At 40.1% G+C, this 14,703-nt stretch overlaps 1 non-coding gene across 1 annotated transcript; it reads right to left on the bottom strand.

Moving 5' to 3' along the window:
- Positions 1-5,197: 5,197 nt before the first annotated feature.
- LOC114231077 (small nucleolar RNA SNORA66) lies at positions 5,198-5,330 on the bottom strand. The gene has a single exon (XR_003617056.2). It is a non-coding gene; the product is annotated as a small nucleolar RNA SNORA66 (small nucleolar RNA).
- Between the last annotated feature and the right edge of the window lie 9,373 nt (positions 5,331-14,703).

Raw genomic sequence — 14,703 nt, 5'->3', positions numbered from 1 at the left:
CAAGGTGGTAGGGATGGAGGTTATGCATGAGTTCACAACTTGGACTTCCATTCATCAAAGCCAATGTGGCTATGGCCACTGCTGAGTGCCCAATATGGCATCATTCCCCAGGGTAATCAGCCAGCTACTTGGTGGCAGGTTGATTACATTGACCACTTCCAGCATGGAAAAGGTAGCATTTTGGTCCTACTGGAATAGACACTCTGGATGTGAATTTTCCTTTTCTGCAGGAAATGCTTCTGCCAAAATTACGATCAATGGACTTAAAGAATGCTATTATGGTATTCCACACAGCATTGCTTCTGATCAAGGAACTCACTTAATTAGCAAAAGAATTGCAACAGTGGGCCTGTGCTTATCAAACTGGTGTTATCATGTTCCCCACCATGCTGAAGTGGCTAGTTTAGTAGAACATTAGAATGGCTTTTTGAAGACTCAGTTACAGAATCTGCTCGGTGGCAATACCCGATTGTTTTTGCTAATATGTATAAATACAATTGATTTTTGCATGTTAATCTTGTATCCTATAACCTTGCTAAACTTACTGGTTAGTTCTAGTGATTTTTTTTGTAGATTTCATAGGATTTTCTATATAAATCCTCATATTATCTATGAAAAAAAGCAATTTTACTTCTTACTTTCTAAAATGTATACTTTTTATTTCTTTTTTTCTTTATTGTACCAACTAGAATCTTGAGTATAATGTTGAATATAAGTGGTGAGAGCAGACATCTCTATAATTCTCAATGCACTTCTATTTGCTTAAAATGATTCATTTTTTAAAAATGTTTTTATTGAAAAAAAATTTTTTTTTAGAGAGAGGGGAGGGGAGAGGGAGAGAGAGACAGAAACATCAATGTAAGAGAGAAACATAGATCAGTTGCCTCCTGCACATACCCCTACTGGGGATCGAACCCACAACCTGGGCATGTGCTCTGACCACGCATCCAACTGGCGACCTTTCAGTGAACGGGATGACGTTCAACCAATTGAGCTACACAAGCCAGGGCCAAATGATTCATATAAAAATTTTTTTATTCATGTCAAACTTAAAGATGGGAGAATAGTACAAATAACTACCCCCAAATCCCACCAACCATTTGAGAATAAGTTGATGACACAATGTCTCATCAGCTCTGAATACTTTAGTATGTGACTCCTACTAAGTAGGGCATTCTCCTAGAAAACCAAATAGAGACACCGAAATCAGAAAATTAGTATTTGATATATCACTACCATGTAATCCACAGACCCTGTTCAAGTTTTTCCAGTTATCCCAAAAATATCCTTTAGAGCAAAAGAATCCAGCCCGGAGTCACATGTTACCTTTAGTTGTCATGTTGCTTTATTCTCCTTCAGTATGAAAATTTCTTGGTCTTTCCTTGACTTTCATGATCTTAACACTTAAAAGATTATAGGCCAGATACTTTGTACAATGTTCCTCAATTGAGTATGTCTGATAACTCCACATGATTAGATAGATTCGGGTTACATATTTTTGTCAGGAATGTTAACAGAAGTGATGTTTTAATTGCATTCTATCAGCTTAAAGATTACATTGATTTGTCCCATTAAAGATAATGTTAACTTTGATCCCTTGATTTTGGTGATGTTTGTCAGGTTTCTCCACTGTAAAATTATTCTTTTTCTTTTTGTAATTAATGAGTATTTTCTGGGAAAGTACTTTGAAACTGAAAATATCCTACACCTCATCAAATTTTCACCCACTGTGTTTAGTGTTCATTGATGTTTTGTGGCTTAATTATTTCTATGATGGTCACTTAATGGCATTTTCTAACTCCATTATTCCTACTACACTTATCAGTTGTCATTTTCTGAGAAAGGCTTTTTTTCTTCCCATTTAATTAATTTATTACTTATCAGAATGACTCATAGATTCCTGTTTTATTCAGTGGATTCTAATATTTTGTTGTTATTATTTAGTTTGATGTTCAAACTGTCCCAGATTTGGCCAGTGGGAGTCCCTTCAAGCTGACTCTAGTATCGCTTTGACATGTCCCCATTATTATTTGAGCATTCCACATTTTCCTGGCACAACCACATATTTCAGGCTCACCTTGCACTTTCCTTCCCAAGCCCTTGAATCAGTCCTTTCTCCAAGGAGCAATGATGTTTTTTTAGTGGAGAATGGTATTTAAAAACCAATATCAGGTGTAATCTGCTATGGGGTGCCACTATTCCCAGGCCCTCTCAGTGAACAGAATTAGGGGGAAAATTTATGTGTGAGTTGTATGTGTATATATACACATATATGTATATACTAGAAGCCTGGTGCATGAAATTCGGAGGGGTGTCCCTCAGCCCAGCCTGTACCCTTTCTAATCTGGGACCCCTCTGGGATCTGGCCTAAATGGGCAGTCAGACATCCCTCTCACAATCCAGGACTGGTGGCTCCCAACTGCTCGCCTGCCTGCCTTCCTGATTGCCCCTAATCGCTTCTGCCTGCCAGCCTGATCACCCCCTAACCAATCCACTGCCATTGATGTCTAACTGCTCCCCTGCCAGCCTGTTTTCCCCCAACTTCCCTCCTCTGCCAGCCTGGTCACCCCTAACTGCCCTCCCCTGCAGGGTTGATCACCTCCAACTGCCCTCCCTTGCAGGCCTGGTGCCTCCCAACTGCCCTCCCCTGCTGGCCATCTTGTGGTGGCCATCTTGTGTCCACATGGGGGCAGGATCTTTGACCACATGGGGGCAGCCATATTGTGTGTTGGAGTGATGGTCAATCTGCATATTACTCTTTTATTAGATAGGATAGTGGGTGCATGGGTGGGGGCCAGCTGGTTTGCCCTGAAGGGTGTCCCGGATCAGGGTGGGGGTTCCCTTGGGGCGTGGGGCAGCCTGAGCGAGGGGCCTGTGGTGGTTTGCAGGCCAGCCACACTCCCTGGCGACCCAAGCGAGGCCCTGGTATCTGGAATTTATTTACCTTCTACAATTAAAACTTTGTAGCCTGGAGTGGAGCCAAGCCTCCTGCTCGCTCCGTGGCCAGCAGCCATTTCTGTTGGCGTTTGTATAATTGAAACTTTGTAGCCTTAAGCGGAGGCCTGGGCTGGCCAGGGTGTGCGGAAAGCTTTGCTTCTTCCATTGCCAGGGGGCAACCCTAGCCTCCTGCTCTTTCCAGCTCAGTGGCTGCCACCATTTCTGTTTGGATTTGTTTACCTTCTATAATTGAAACTTTGTAGCCTTGAGTGGAGGCTTAGGCCAACAAGGACAGGCAAAAGCTTGGCTTCTTCCATTGCCTGGGAAACCCAAGCCTCCCTCCTGCTCTCTGTGGCTGTAGCCATCTTGGTTGAGTTTATTTGCATACTTGCTCTGATTGGCTGGTGGGCGTGGCTTATGGGTGTAGCAGTGATGGTTAATTTGCATATTACTCTTTTATTAGGCAGGATATGACATATTATATATATTTTATATATGATCTATATTTATGTATTTTTATGCTGATACCTCTAATTCTAACCTCATGTTACATGATTCATTCTGATATTCTCCTTTTCCAACTTGAGACCCTTGTCTGGCATAAGAAACCTGGTTCCCTTTATAATCTATTTATTTATTTAATCAATCTCCCTTATATATAACCAATCTTCTGTTACTGCCTGTCCCTCCCCCAACCATGAATGCCTGTTTGAGCTCCAACGCCTCATGCCAGGCTCCCACAATGATACCACCACATAGAATCAGAAATATCATTACCCTTCTCAGGTTCCAACATCCCACAGTGGGCCACTGTTGCTGCTCATCTAACTGGACTCCTACATTACCCACAGAAGGGTTTTTAGACTGAATTATTCAGGAAGGAAGGAGGAAGAAGACAGGTAGGCTCATAATTATTTTTTAATTAAGAAGAAAAAAAATCCTCAAATCACTTTAATTTCTGATTATCATTCACATGAGTATTATTGGTTACTCTTACTTGTGGTAGAAAAATCAGGTTTCATTATTAGATTAGGTTTGGTTAATCTGCATCCATGATAATATATATATATATTTTTTTATATTTTTACTGATTTCAGAGAGAAAGGGAGAGGGAGAGAGAGAAACATCAATGATGAGAGAGAAACATTGATTGGCTGTCTTCTGCATGCCCTCAAATGGGGATCAAGCCTGCAACCCTGGCATGTGCCCTTGACTGAAATCGAACCCGGGACCTTTCAGTCCGCAGGCTGACGCTCTATCCACTGGGCAAAACCAGCTAGGGCCATGATAATATTTTTAATGGCTAACAAAGCTACACCAAAAGGAATCATGTTTGAGATTATTAGCTTTACATATTTAAGAGACAAATTGAATTGCTGTGTCCAAGAGAGCTATTGAGACTCAGACTCAATTACTCTTTCATCTTTGACTAAGCAAGCTCTAAAGAAGTACAAGCTTCTAGCTAGAGAATATGACCCAAGTACTTGTAGAGAGCCATGCCCTGCAGCTTTTGTTATATTGTCAGGTTTAAAATTTAATAATTATCTTAGATGGGGAATGCCATATCTGAACCTACAGTGGATAGATATTGCACACCAATTCAGGGAGGCAGCAGAGCATAAGAGCATGAACTCTGAAGCCAGACATCCTGGGTTCCAACCCTTCCTGTTATACTTACTAAATTGTTCAGCCTCTTTGGGCTTCAACATCTTCATCTTTAAAATGAAGATTCTATTTCACAGGATTGTTTAAGCAGATCAAATAATACCTTAGCACCAGAGTGGCATTGCCTTGAAACTAGACACTTAAGTTTCAGGGCTCTTATTTGTACAGCTTACCCCCAAGAACCTGTATTTAATTTTGTATTGTAATTTTTCATTCTTTTTCTTAAAGAGAATCTTCAAATTGTATAAAATTCAGACCCTTCCCAACCTGGGTCTACTCATCTGGCACACACAAGTGCTTGGTAAATGTTAGTTTTTATTATTTATATCTGGTATTGGCAGTGGTCCTTTATTTTAAAAAAATATTTTTTATTGATTTCAGAGAGGAAGGAAGAGAGAGACAGAAACATCAGTGATGAGAGAGAATCATTGATCAGCTGATTTCTGCACTCCCCACACTGGGGAACAAGCCTTCAACCTGCACATGTGCCTTGACTGGGAATTGAACCAGTCATGACCTCCTGATTCATAGGTCAACCCTCAACCACTGAGCCACACTGACTGGGCTCTATTTACTTTTTTTTTTTTTTTTTTTACACTGTACTAGGATAGAATGAACCACCTCAGTAGCTTCTGAGGCTAATACATTTCTATCACCACAATTACTTTAGCAAACCTGGTTCCCTTCACTTCTGCAACATCATGTAGAGTTAGTGATCGAGTTTGCACTCTATTTACTTTTTAAAAAAATATTTTATTTTTATACTAGAGGCCCAGTGCTTGAATTCGTGCACGGGTAGGATCCGGCTGGATCGGGGCTGATTGGACCAGGCCGGCCGAGGGGAGGGGCCGCAGGCGGTTGGCTGGCCAGCCCTGCCCCCTGGTCAAACTCCCAGTTGAACTCCCTATCAAGGGGGTTCACAATTTGCATATTAGCCTTTTATTATATAGGATATTTATTTATTTATTTTTATTGATTTCAGAGAGGAAGGGAGAGGGAGAGAGTGATAGAAACGTCAATGATGAGAGAATCATTGATCGGCTGCCTCCTGCATGCCCCCTACTGGGGATCGAACCTGCAACCTGGTCATGTGCCCCTGACTGGAATAGAACCTGGGACCCTTCAGTCCACAGGCAGATGCTCTACCCACTGAGCCAAACCAGCTAGGCCTATTTTTATATATTTAAATGTTTTACTTATTACTTGATTTTAGAGAGGGAGGAAGGGGGGTGGAGGGAAACAATGATTTATTGTTCCACTCATTTATGCATTTTTAAAAATTTTATTATTTTCATCACCATTTATCCACTTTATGCACTCATTGGTTGTTTTCTTGTCTGTGCCCTGACGGGGATCAAACCTGTGACCTAGAGCAATGGTCGGCAAACTGCGGCTCGCGAGCCACATGGGGCTTTTTGGCCCCTTGAGTTTTTAGCAAAGGCCAGCTTAGGAGTACCCTAATTAAGTTAATAACAATGTACCTACCTATATAGTTTAAGTTTAAAAAATTTGACTCTCAAAAGAAATTTCAATCATTGTACTGTTGATATTTGGCTCTGTTGACTAATGAGTTTGCCGACCACTGACCTAGAGTATGGGAACGATGCTCTAACTGAGCTACCAAGCCAGGGTCTATTTCGTTTTTATTACTTACATCTGATATATTTTTAAAAATATATTTTATTGATTTTTTTACAGAGAGGAAGGGAGAAGGATAGAGAGTTAGAAACATTGATGAGAGAGAAACATCAATCAGCTACCTCCTGCATACCCCCTACTGAAGATGTGCCCGCAACCGAGGTACACGCTCTTGACCGGAATCAAACCCAGGACCCTTCAGTCCGCAGGCAGACGCTCCATCCACTGAACCAAACCAGTTAGGGCTCTTACATCTGATATTAACAGTGGTCCTACTTTTTATTTTATGTGTGTATATTTCCTTTTTTTTGTTTGTTTTTTTTGTTTTTAAGTTGCCCCATCTTAGAAAATGATAAACTGTAACATACAATAATGTAGGACATTTCTTTCATTCATTCATCTGTTTAAAAAATATTTATCGAGTGTCTACTATGTTATAGGTGCTCACAATCTTGTGGCTAAGACAAATACATGAATAATTACAATATGATGTAGTAACTGCTATAATAAATGTATGTACAGCCACATAGAGGAAGAAACAACAGACTCTAGAGAGAGTTGACAAATTTAGCTTTTGACTGAGCTGTTTTAATGGATAAATTTAGAAGGTAAAGGATTATTCAGTTTGAAGAAGCAATATATTTAAGGCCTTAATTCCTTTCATTGAATACATATTTATCAAGAAATAGCCCTGGCTGGTTTGGCTCAGTGGCTAGAACATTGGCCTATGGACTGAAGAGTCCTGGGTTTGATTCTGGTCAAGGGCACATGCCCGGGTTGTGGGCTCAATCCCGTTGGGGGTGTGCAGGAGGCAGTTGATCAATAATTCTCTGTCATCATTGATGTTTCAATCTCTCTCTCTCTCTTCCTTCCTCTCTGAAATCAATAAAAATATATATATATTTAAAAAGAAATAAAACATGCCCACACAAATACCTGTATATGAATGTTCATAGCAACTTTATTGTAATAACCCCAAACTAGAAATTCCCTGTCAAGAGGTGAATAGATATACAAATTATAGTATATCAATACAATGAAATACTACTCAGCAATAGAAAAGAATAATACATGCAATAACATGAATGAATCCCAAAGCATTATGAGAAGTGAAAGAAGCCAGACACAAAGCCCTATACACTGTATGATACCATTTACTGACTTTCTGGGAAAGGACAAAACTATAGAGATAGGAATATCAAATCAGTGATTGCTAGGGGCTGTGGTGGTGGTGGTGGAGAGGACTGACTACAAAGGGGCACAAGATAATTTGTTGGGGTAATAGAAATGTCCTATATCTCAATTGTGATGGCTACATTATTATACACATCTGCCCAAATCAACAGATTATATATTTTAAAGTAGTGAATTTTACTGTATATAGATTATTCCTCAATCAACTGGAGTTAAAAAGCCACCGCTGGTAATGAGTGTGGTTTTAAAATGTGTTCATAAATTCTTTGGCACTCCTCACTTCAAAAAGATGGAGCCTAATCCCATCCCCTTTGAGTGGGCAGGATTGACTTAGTTACACACTTCTAATAAAGAGACTATGGCAGAAGTGATGGTGTGTGACTTGTGAGAATATGCCATAAAAGGCACTGCTGCTTTCTCTTTGTTCTCTCTGAGATTTGGGGGAAGCAAGGCATTGTGAGAACACTCATATTGTGAGAACATTCATCAGCCTTATGTAGAGGTCCACATGATAAGGAACTGGTACCTCTTGCCGACAACGATATGAGTGAAACATCTTGGAATTGAACCTTTGAGCCCCAATCCTTGAGTCAACTGGGGCTGCATCCCTGACTGACATGTTGTCTATAATCTCACAAAAAATCCTGAGCCAAAATTAACTAGCTAAGCCAGTCTCAAATTCCTGTCCCACAGAAACTGAGAGATAATAAATATTTGTTGTGTTAAGCCACTAAGTCTGGGGTAATTTGTTACACAATTATGGATAGCTAATATACCGAGAGATGGGGGTGTATTTTGAGGTGAAGTTGGAGAGGTAGATAGGGACCAGATTTTTTAGAATTATTGGCATTGTGAGGGCTTCAGATTTAACTCTAAGTCCAATGGATGGTAGGCCATTGGTGTGTGTGTGTGTGTGTGTGTGTGTGTGTGTGTGTGTTTGTTTTTAATATGTTTTTATTGATTTCAGAGAGAGGAAGGGAAAGGGAGAGAGAGAAACAAACATCAATGATGAGAAATAATCACTGGGGATTGAGCCCACAACATAGGCATGTGCTCTGACCAGAAAATTGAACTGTGACCTCCTGTTTCATGGGTCTAAGCTGGGCTGGTGGTTTTATTCAGAAGAATAACAACCAAAATTTCACTTTAAGTAATCATTTCACTATGGAGTGGTCAAGAATGAATGCAGGGAGACCAGACCGGAGGCTATTTTAGTAGCACAGGTAAAAAATGATGGTGGCTTAGACTTGGGTGGTGACAGTGGAGATGGATGTATAGAGTGAAGGAAGTAGAAGAATCAGTAATGATCCTAGGTTTTTGTTTGTTTGTTTGTTTGTTTGAACAGTTGTTATGAGGATAACTGTAAAAGGTACATATTGGGAGAAATGGATAAAGTCAAGGCCTGAAAAAGTGTATAAGAATAATGTGTTTGAGAAATTGCAAATAGGTCAGTATGGTTAGAGTTTATGGTGATTAATGGAAGGAGAGTTTTGAGAAAGTAGGCTGAAAAGAGGCATAAAAGAAAGCCACTTTTAACCACCATAAAGTCTCTGGACTTTATCCACTTAGCCACTGGAAACCACTAAAAGATTTTAAGTAGGAGGAAGATTGATCAAATTCACATTTTTGAAAGACAACTAGCAGCAGCAATATAGAGCTTGGATTGAAGATGGGAAGATACTGAAAACCAGGAGATATTCTGAATAACTTTCTGATTTTTAGGAGGCAGCATAATATAGATGCTTCCAGATTTATGATGGGGTTATGTCTCAATAAACCAATCATAAGTTAAAAATATATTTTTTAAAAAAATATTTTTTTATTGATTTCAGAGAGGAAGGGAGAGGGGGATAGAGATAGAAACATCAATGAGAGAGAATCATTGATTGGTTGCCTCCTGCATGCCCCCTACTTGGGCATGTGCCTTTGACCAGAATTGAACTCAGGACCCTTCAGTCTGTAGGCCGATGCTCTATCCACTGAGCCAAACTGATTAGGGCATAAGTTGAAAATATGTTAAGTCAAAAATGCATTTAATGCACCTAATCTACTGAACATCGTAGCTAAGCCTACACGACCTTAAATGGGCTCAAAACACTTATATTAGCCTACAGTTGTGCAAAATCATCTAACTGTAACACAAAGCCTATTTTAAAATAAAGTGCTATCTCATGTAATTTATGTAATTATGACTTGTCTAATGCTGGGCAATTGTCATGAGTTTCATCTCAAGAGTAATTGCCTTCTTCTTCTCACAAGAAACAGGAGACACAGATGGATGTTTTGTAAATATGATGGGATTCAAAAACACAAAATATAATATCCAAAAACACTAACAGCACAGGACACTATAGAGTATCTGCTGTTTACTTCATGATCACATGTGTAGAGTGAAGGAAGTAGAAGAATCAATCAGTAATGATCCTAGGTTTTTGTTTGTTTGTTTGAACAATTGTTATGAGGATAACTGTAAAAGGTACATATTGGGAGAAATGGATAAAGTCAAGGCCTGAAAAAGTGTATAAGAATAATGTGTTTGAGAAATTGCAAATAGGTCAGTATGGTTAGAGTTTATGGTGATTAATGGAAGGAGAGTTTTGAGAAAGTAGGCTGAAAAGAGGCATGAAAGAAAGCCACTGTTAACCACCATAAAGTCTGGGATCTGCGGCAGCCACTGCCCAGCATCACAAGAAAGTATCATACTACATATTTTCAGCCAAGGAAAAGATCGAAATTCAAATACCATTTCTACTGAATGTGCATCACTTTCACACCATCATAAAGTCAAAAAATTGTAAGTCAACCCATCCTATGTTGAGAACAGTCTATATAGTAAGTAGAAAGAACATAAATGGCTCTAGAGTCCGACGGACCCAAGTTCAAATCTTTTTATGGGTTTAATTGTATCCCTCCCTAAATTCATGTGAAAGTTCTAACCCCGATTACCTCAAATGCAATCTTATTTAGGATTACAGTTATTGCAGATATAATTAGTTAAGATAAAGCCATGTCCTAGTTGGTGTGGCTGTTTGTTGGAGCACCATCCATCTACCAAAAGGTCTTGGGTTTAATTCCCAATTGGGGGTGGGGGGTGGCAATGGTAAAATATGTACACATATAATACCTTAATAAAAAAAAATTGGGAAAAAAAAAAAAGAGAAAAAAAAAATTCCCAATTGGGGCACATACCTGGTTTGTGGGTTCCATCCCCGGTCAGGGTGCATCCGAGAAGCAACCAATCAATGTTTCTCTCACACATCAATGTTTCTCTCGCTCCCCCTTCCCCTTCTTCTTTCTCTAAAATCAATAAAAAGCATGTCCTTGGGTGAGGATTAAACAAAAATGTTTAAAAATATATAGGTAAGGTCATACTAGGGCAGGGTAGGTTCCTAATCCATGTCTGGTATCCTTATAAAAATGGAAATTTGGTCACAGATATGCACACAGGAACAATGCCATTTGAATGTGAAGGCATAAATCTACAAGTCAAGGAATGCCAAAGATGAGCAGCAAACCACTAGAAGCTAGGGGCAAGACATGAAACAGATTCTGCCTCACAGGCCTCAGAAGGAACCAACTCTGCCAACACAATGAACTGGACTTTTAGCCTCCAGAACTGTGAGATAATAAATATCTAAGCCACTCAGTTTCTGATACTTTGTTATGGCAGTCCTAACAAACTAATACATCATCTGTGTGACCTTGGACAAATTATTTTATCTTGCTAATGTCTAGTGTCCTAATTTGTAAAATGAGGGTAATAGTACTTACCTAACAGGGTGGTCACAAGGATTAAAATGAAGTGGCATTTGCACAACACCTGGCATAAGCAGGCACTACATAAATATTATTTTGCATTTGTGAAACACTAATGCTACCCAAGGAAAATGAAATACTGGAGATTTTTGGAAAGGCTGACAGCAGCTATCAGGGTCATGTGCAATATATGACCTAAAAGTAACAGGATGGAGATGATCCCTTTTTCCTGTTGGATTCCTTAGAGAAGAGTCCCAGGATTATCTTGCTCCCTGTGAAAATATAGCTTCTCGAGGGCTAGAACACTAATACAAGAACCAAAAGTACCCTCAAAGGCAGGAAGATTGAGGCTAACCAACATCCTGTAGTGGGATAAAGGTAGGAAGGGAAGGAGGTGAACAAAGCTAGAGAAGAATGGGCCAGATGCCTTAGGCCCTCCAGGCTTCCCAGCTCACTTCCTTAGGTAAAAGATTTAGGCTGGGGGTTGTCCTCTCCTCAGCTTCATATGGGAAACCCAACAGAGGCCTCACCAGTCTCTGGAATGCCTAGTCCTTTCAGGCCGGAGTACCTCGCCAAAGCAAACAATCCCAGCTCTACGATTGTGCTCTGGCTGGGTTAGGGGAGAACAAAGATCCCTTTCTTTGCTTCCCCAAGTCTATGGCTCCAGCCAAAGGCACTGTTTACACAATCTTCCTGGTGAAGAATTTGTTCCTTTTCTCTATGTTGCAGTTGGGAAAGATTGACTCCCTCCTTGCCTGTTCCTTTTCTCCAGACCCCTGGTCAGGAAAAGTGCCCAATACCTGAATCTAAAAAACTGTCCAGATTTGTCAGCACACTTAGGAGTAACTCCAGGCTCCTTTTTGATGTAACAGAGAACTTCAAAGTTTTAGTGGCAGGAAGCCTGTCAGGCTGGGAAAGGGAGACTGATTGGAGAGATCAGGAGCCTTGCATGTCTCCATTACAATTTCGTTTATTCCTCCTTCTCATTCCCAAGAGATTCCTAGACTTTCCCAGATCCATTTCTATGAGTGAATCAAATAATAAAATCCAGGGTAGACTTGAGCTCCTTCTCTAAAAGGATGAAAGGTGGGAAGGATGAAAACAGTGTTTTCTAGTGGGAAAGTTTTCTTCAGTCTTTAGTTTACTAACTCCAGCAAGTACATGTTTCCCTCGAGCTCTAAAAACACAAGGAGAAAAGGAAGCCCCAGAGAGGGAGAGTCTAATTTTAGTACTGGCAGAGAGTTCTAGTGTTAAGTTACTCCTGATAAAATGGGTGACTAAGAAACAGCAGAGATAGAGATAATTTACAAGACCTAGGTCTCCAATAGGAAGTTTAAAAAAATCTAATTTTACTTACTCTATGAAATCTCCAGGAGGCACATCTCAAAGAAATGTGCCAATTTCACACAAGGGAAGGAACTTAAAGTACAAAGAGTTAACCCAAAGTGACTTGAACCCAGGGTTCTGGGACTTTCAATCTGGTCAACTCCACAGGGCCAAGCTACTTTCTGAAAATTTTATGGGTCTTTTGCACTGCACAAATTTTCCCTGAGCTAAATCCCCACTGACTATTCTCTTGTTGCTAAGGGAGTTATGGACTAGCTGTTTGTTACCCTTTGCAGCTATGTTTTGGAAACTTAAAAGTCCCTGTTCCAGCTGTTAGAAAATGTGGATGTTAATGCCTTAGAAGTACAAAGGAAGATACAAGTCTATTTAGGCTCAGATACCATACCTACACATACATACAACCCCATACTCCTGCTGCCAGCAAGATCTGCATAGTCCATTTCTGTAAAAGGAGCTACACAGTTCCTGGAAGGCTCTAATCCACAATGGTTAAAAATATCTATCTTGGAGACAGAGATGAGCCAACTAAGCTGAGCCTGCCCAGGAACCCAGGAAATGAGCAGAGGGCTAAAATGAAACCAGTAGACAAAATGCTACCTATCTGCAAGATAACAACAGGGATGGTAATTATAAGAAAAAAAGGTCACCCTGGCAGGTGAGACTCAGTTCTTTTGGCATCTTGATCTGGGCTTGATCCCCTGTAGAGAGCATGCAGGAGGCAGCCCATTGCATCAATGTTTCTCTCTCTCTCCCTTTCCCTTCCTCTCTCTCTAAAAATCAATAAAATATATTTAAAAAGAAAGAAAGAAAAAAAGGTCAGCGCCAGGCTAATGGTAATTGCCAAATAAAGGGTAGTGCTTCTACCAGTACTTCTTTAAAAAAAGAGCCCAGCTGGCGTGGCTCAGTGGCTGATCATCAACCTGTGAGCCAGGAGGTCACAGTTCGATTCCTGGCCAGGACACATGGCTAGGTTGCAGGCTTAATCCCCAGTGTGGGGCGTGCAGGAGACAGCTGATTGATGATTCTCTCTCATCATTAATGTTTTTCTCTCTCTCTCTCCCTCTCCCTCCCTCTCTGAAATTAATAAAAATATATTTTAACATTTAAAAAAGGAAGAAAGAAGCCCTAGCCGGTTTGACTCAGTGGACAGATCATCGGCCTGCGGACCAAAGGGACTGGGGTTTGATTCTGGTCAAGGGCACGTACCTTGGTGCAGGCTCCTCCCGGGCCAGAGCCCTGGTCAAGGCTTGTGCAGGAGGCAACCAATTGATGTGTTTCTCTCTGTCTTTCCCTCTCTCTTCCATTCTCCCTAAAAATCAATGGAAAAGTGACCTTGGGTGAGGATTAACAAAACAAAAAAAGAAAGAAAAACAAATCAATTGCCTTCACTACAAAATCTAAAAAACTGTCCAGATTTGTCTTTCCCTTTCCTCCAATGATATCGTGGTCCCTATACCTTGTGATTTGGCATTATACAAGTTTTGGTAATGGGTTTCTATTCTGTTTTATCACTTTCTACCTAGATAACCTCGAAGACTAAATCATGGTTCTAGAACCTGAGTTTTTGTTTTGTCATCTGTTAAAACAAAGAAAAAAACAGCTATAGTAAAAGAACATGGCATACAATTTTTGCTTAAAGGTCTTTTTATGTTGAACCCTTCTGAGCTAGATTAAATTATGTTAGAAGGGTCAAAGAAGTCAACTTTTAGAGTTTCCTTTCAATGCAAGATTCAGATGAAACTTCATTCCTTTTGCAGATTAGAAGGAATAACTTATATTTGCTTTTTATTGCTACATAACAAATGACCACAAACTTAGTGGTCTAAAACAACAGCCACTTAAATATTTAATGTCAACTGTAATTGAAAATAATAATAAAACAAATCCATCCAGGCAGGCTTGACTGGGTTCTCTGCTTAGGGTTTCACAAAGTCTAAGTGAAGGTACTGACTGGATTAAGCTCTTATCTAGAGGTTCTGAGTGAATCCAAGCTCACTCAGGCTGTTGGCAGAATTCAGTTTCTTTTAAAAAATATATATATATATTATTGATTTCAGAGAGGGAGATAGAAACATCAATGATGAGAGAGACTCATTGATTGGCTGCCTCCTACACACCCCCTACTGGGTATCGAATCCGCAACCCAGGAATGTGCCCTGACCAGGA

This window comes from Eptesicus fuscus, chromosome 7, assembly GCF_027574615.1.
Source record: "Eptesicus fuscus isolate TK198812 chromosome 7, DD_ASM_mEF_20220401, whole genome shotgun sequence".
NCBI classification, from domain to species: domain Eukaryota; kingdom Metazoa; phylum Chordata; class Mammalia; order Chiroptera; family Vespertilionidae; genus Eptesicus; species Eptesicus fuscus.
This window is presented reverse-complemented; position numbering and strand designations above follow the sequence as displayed.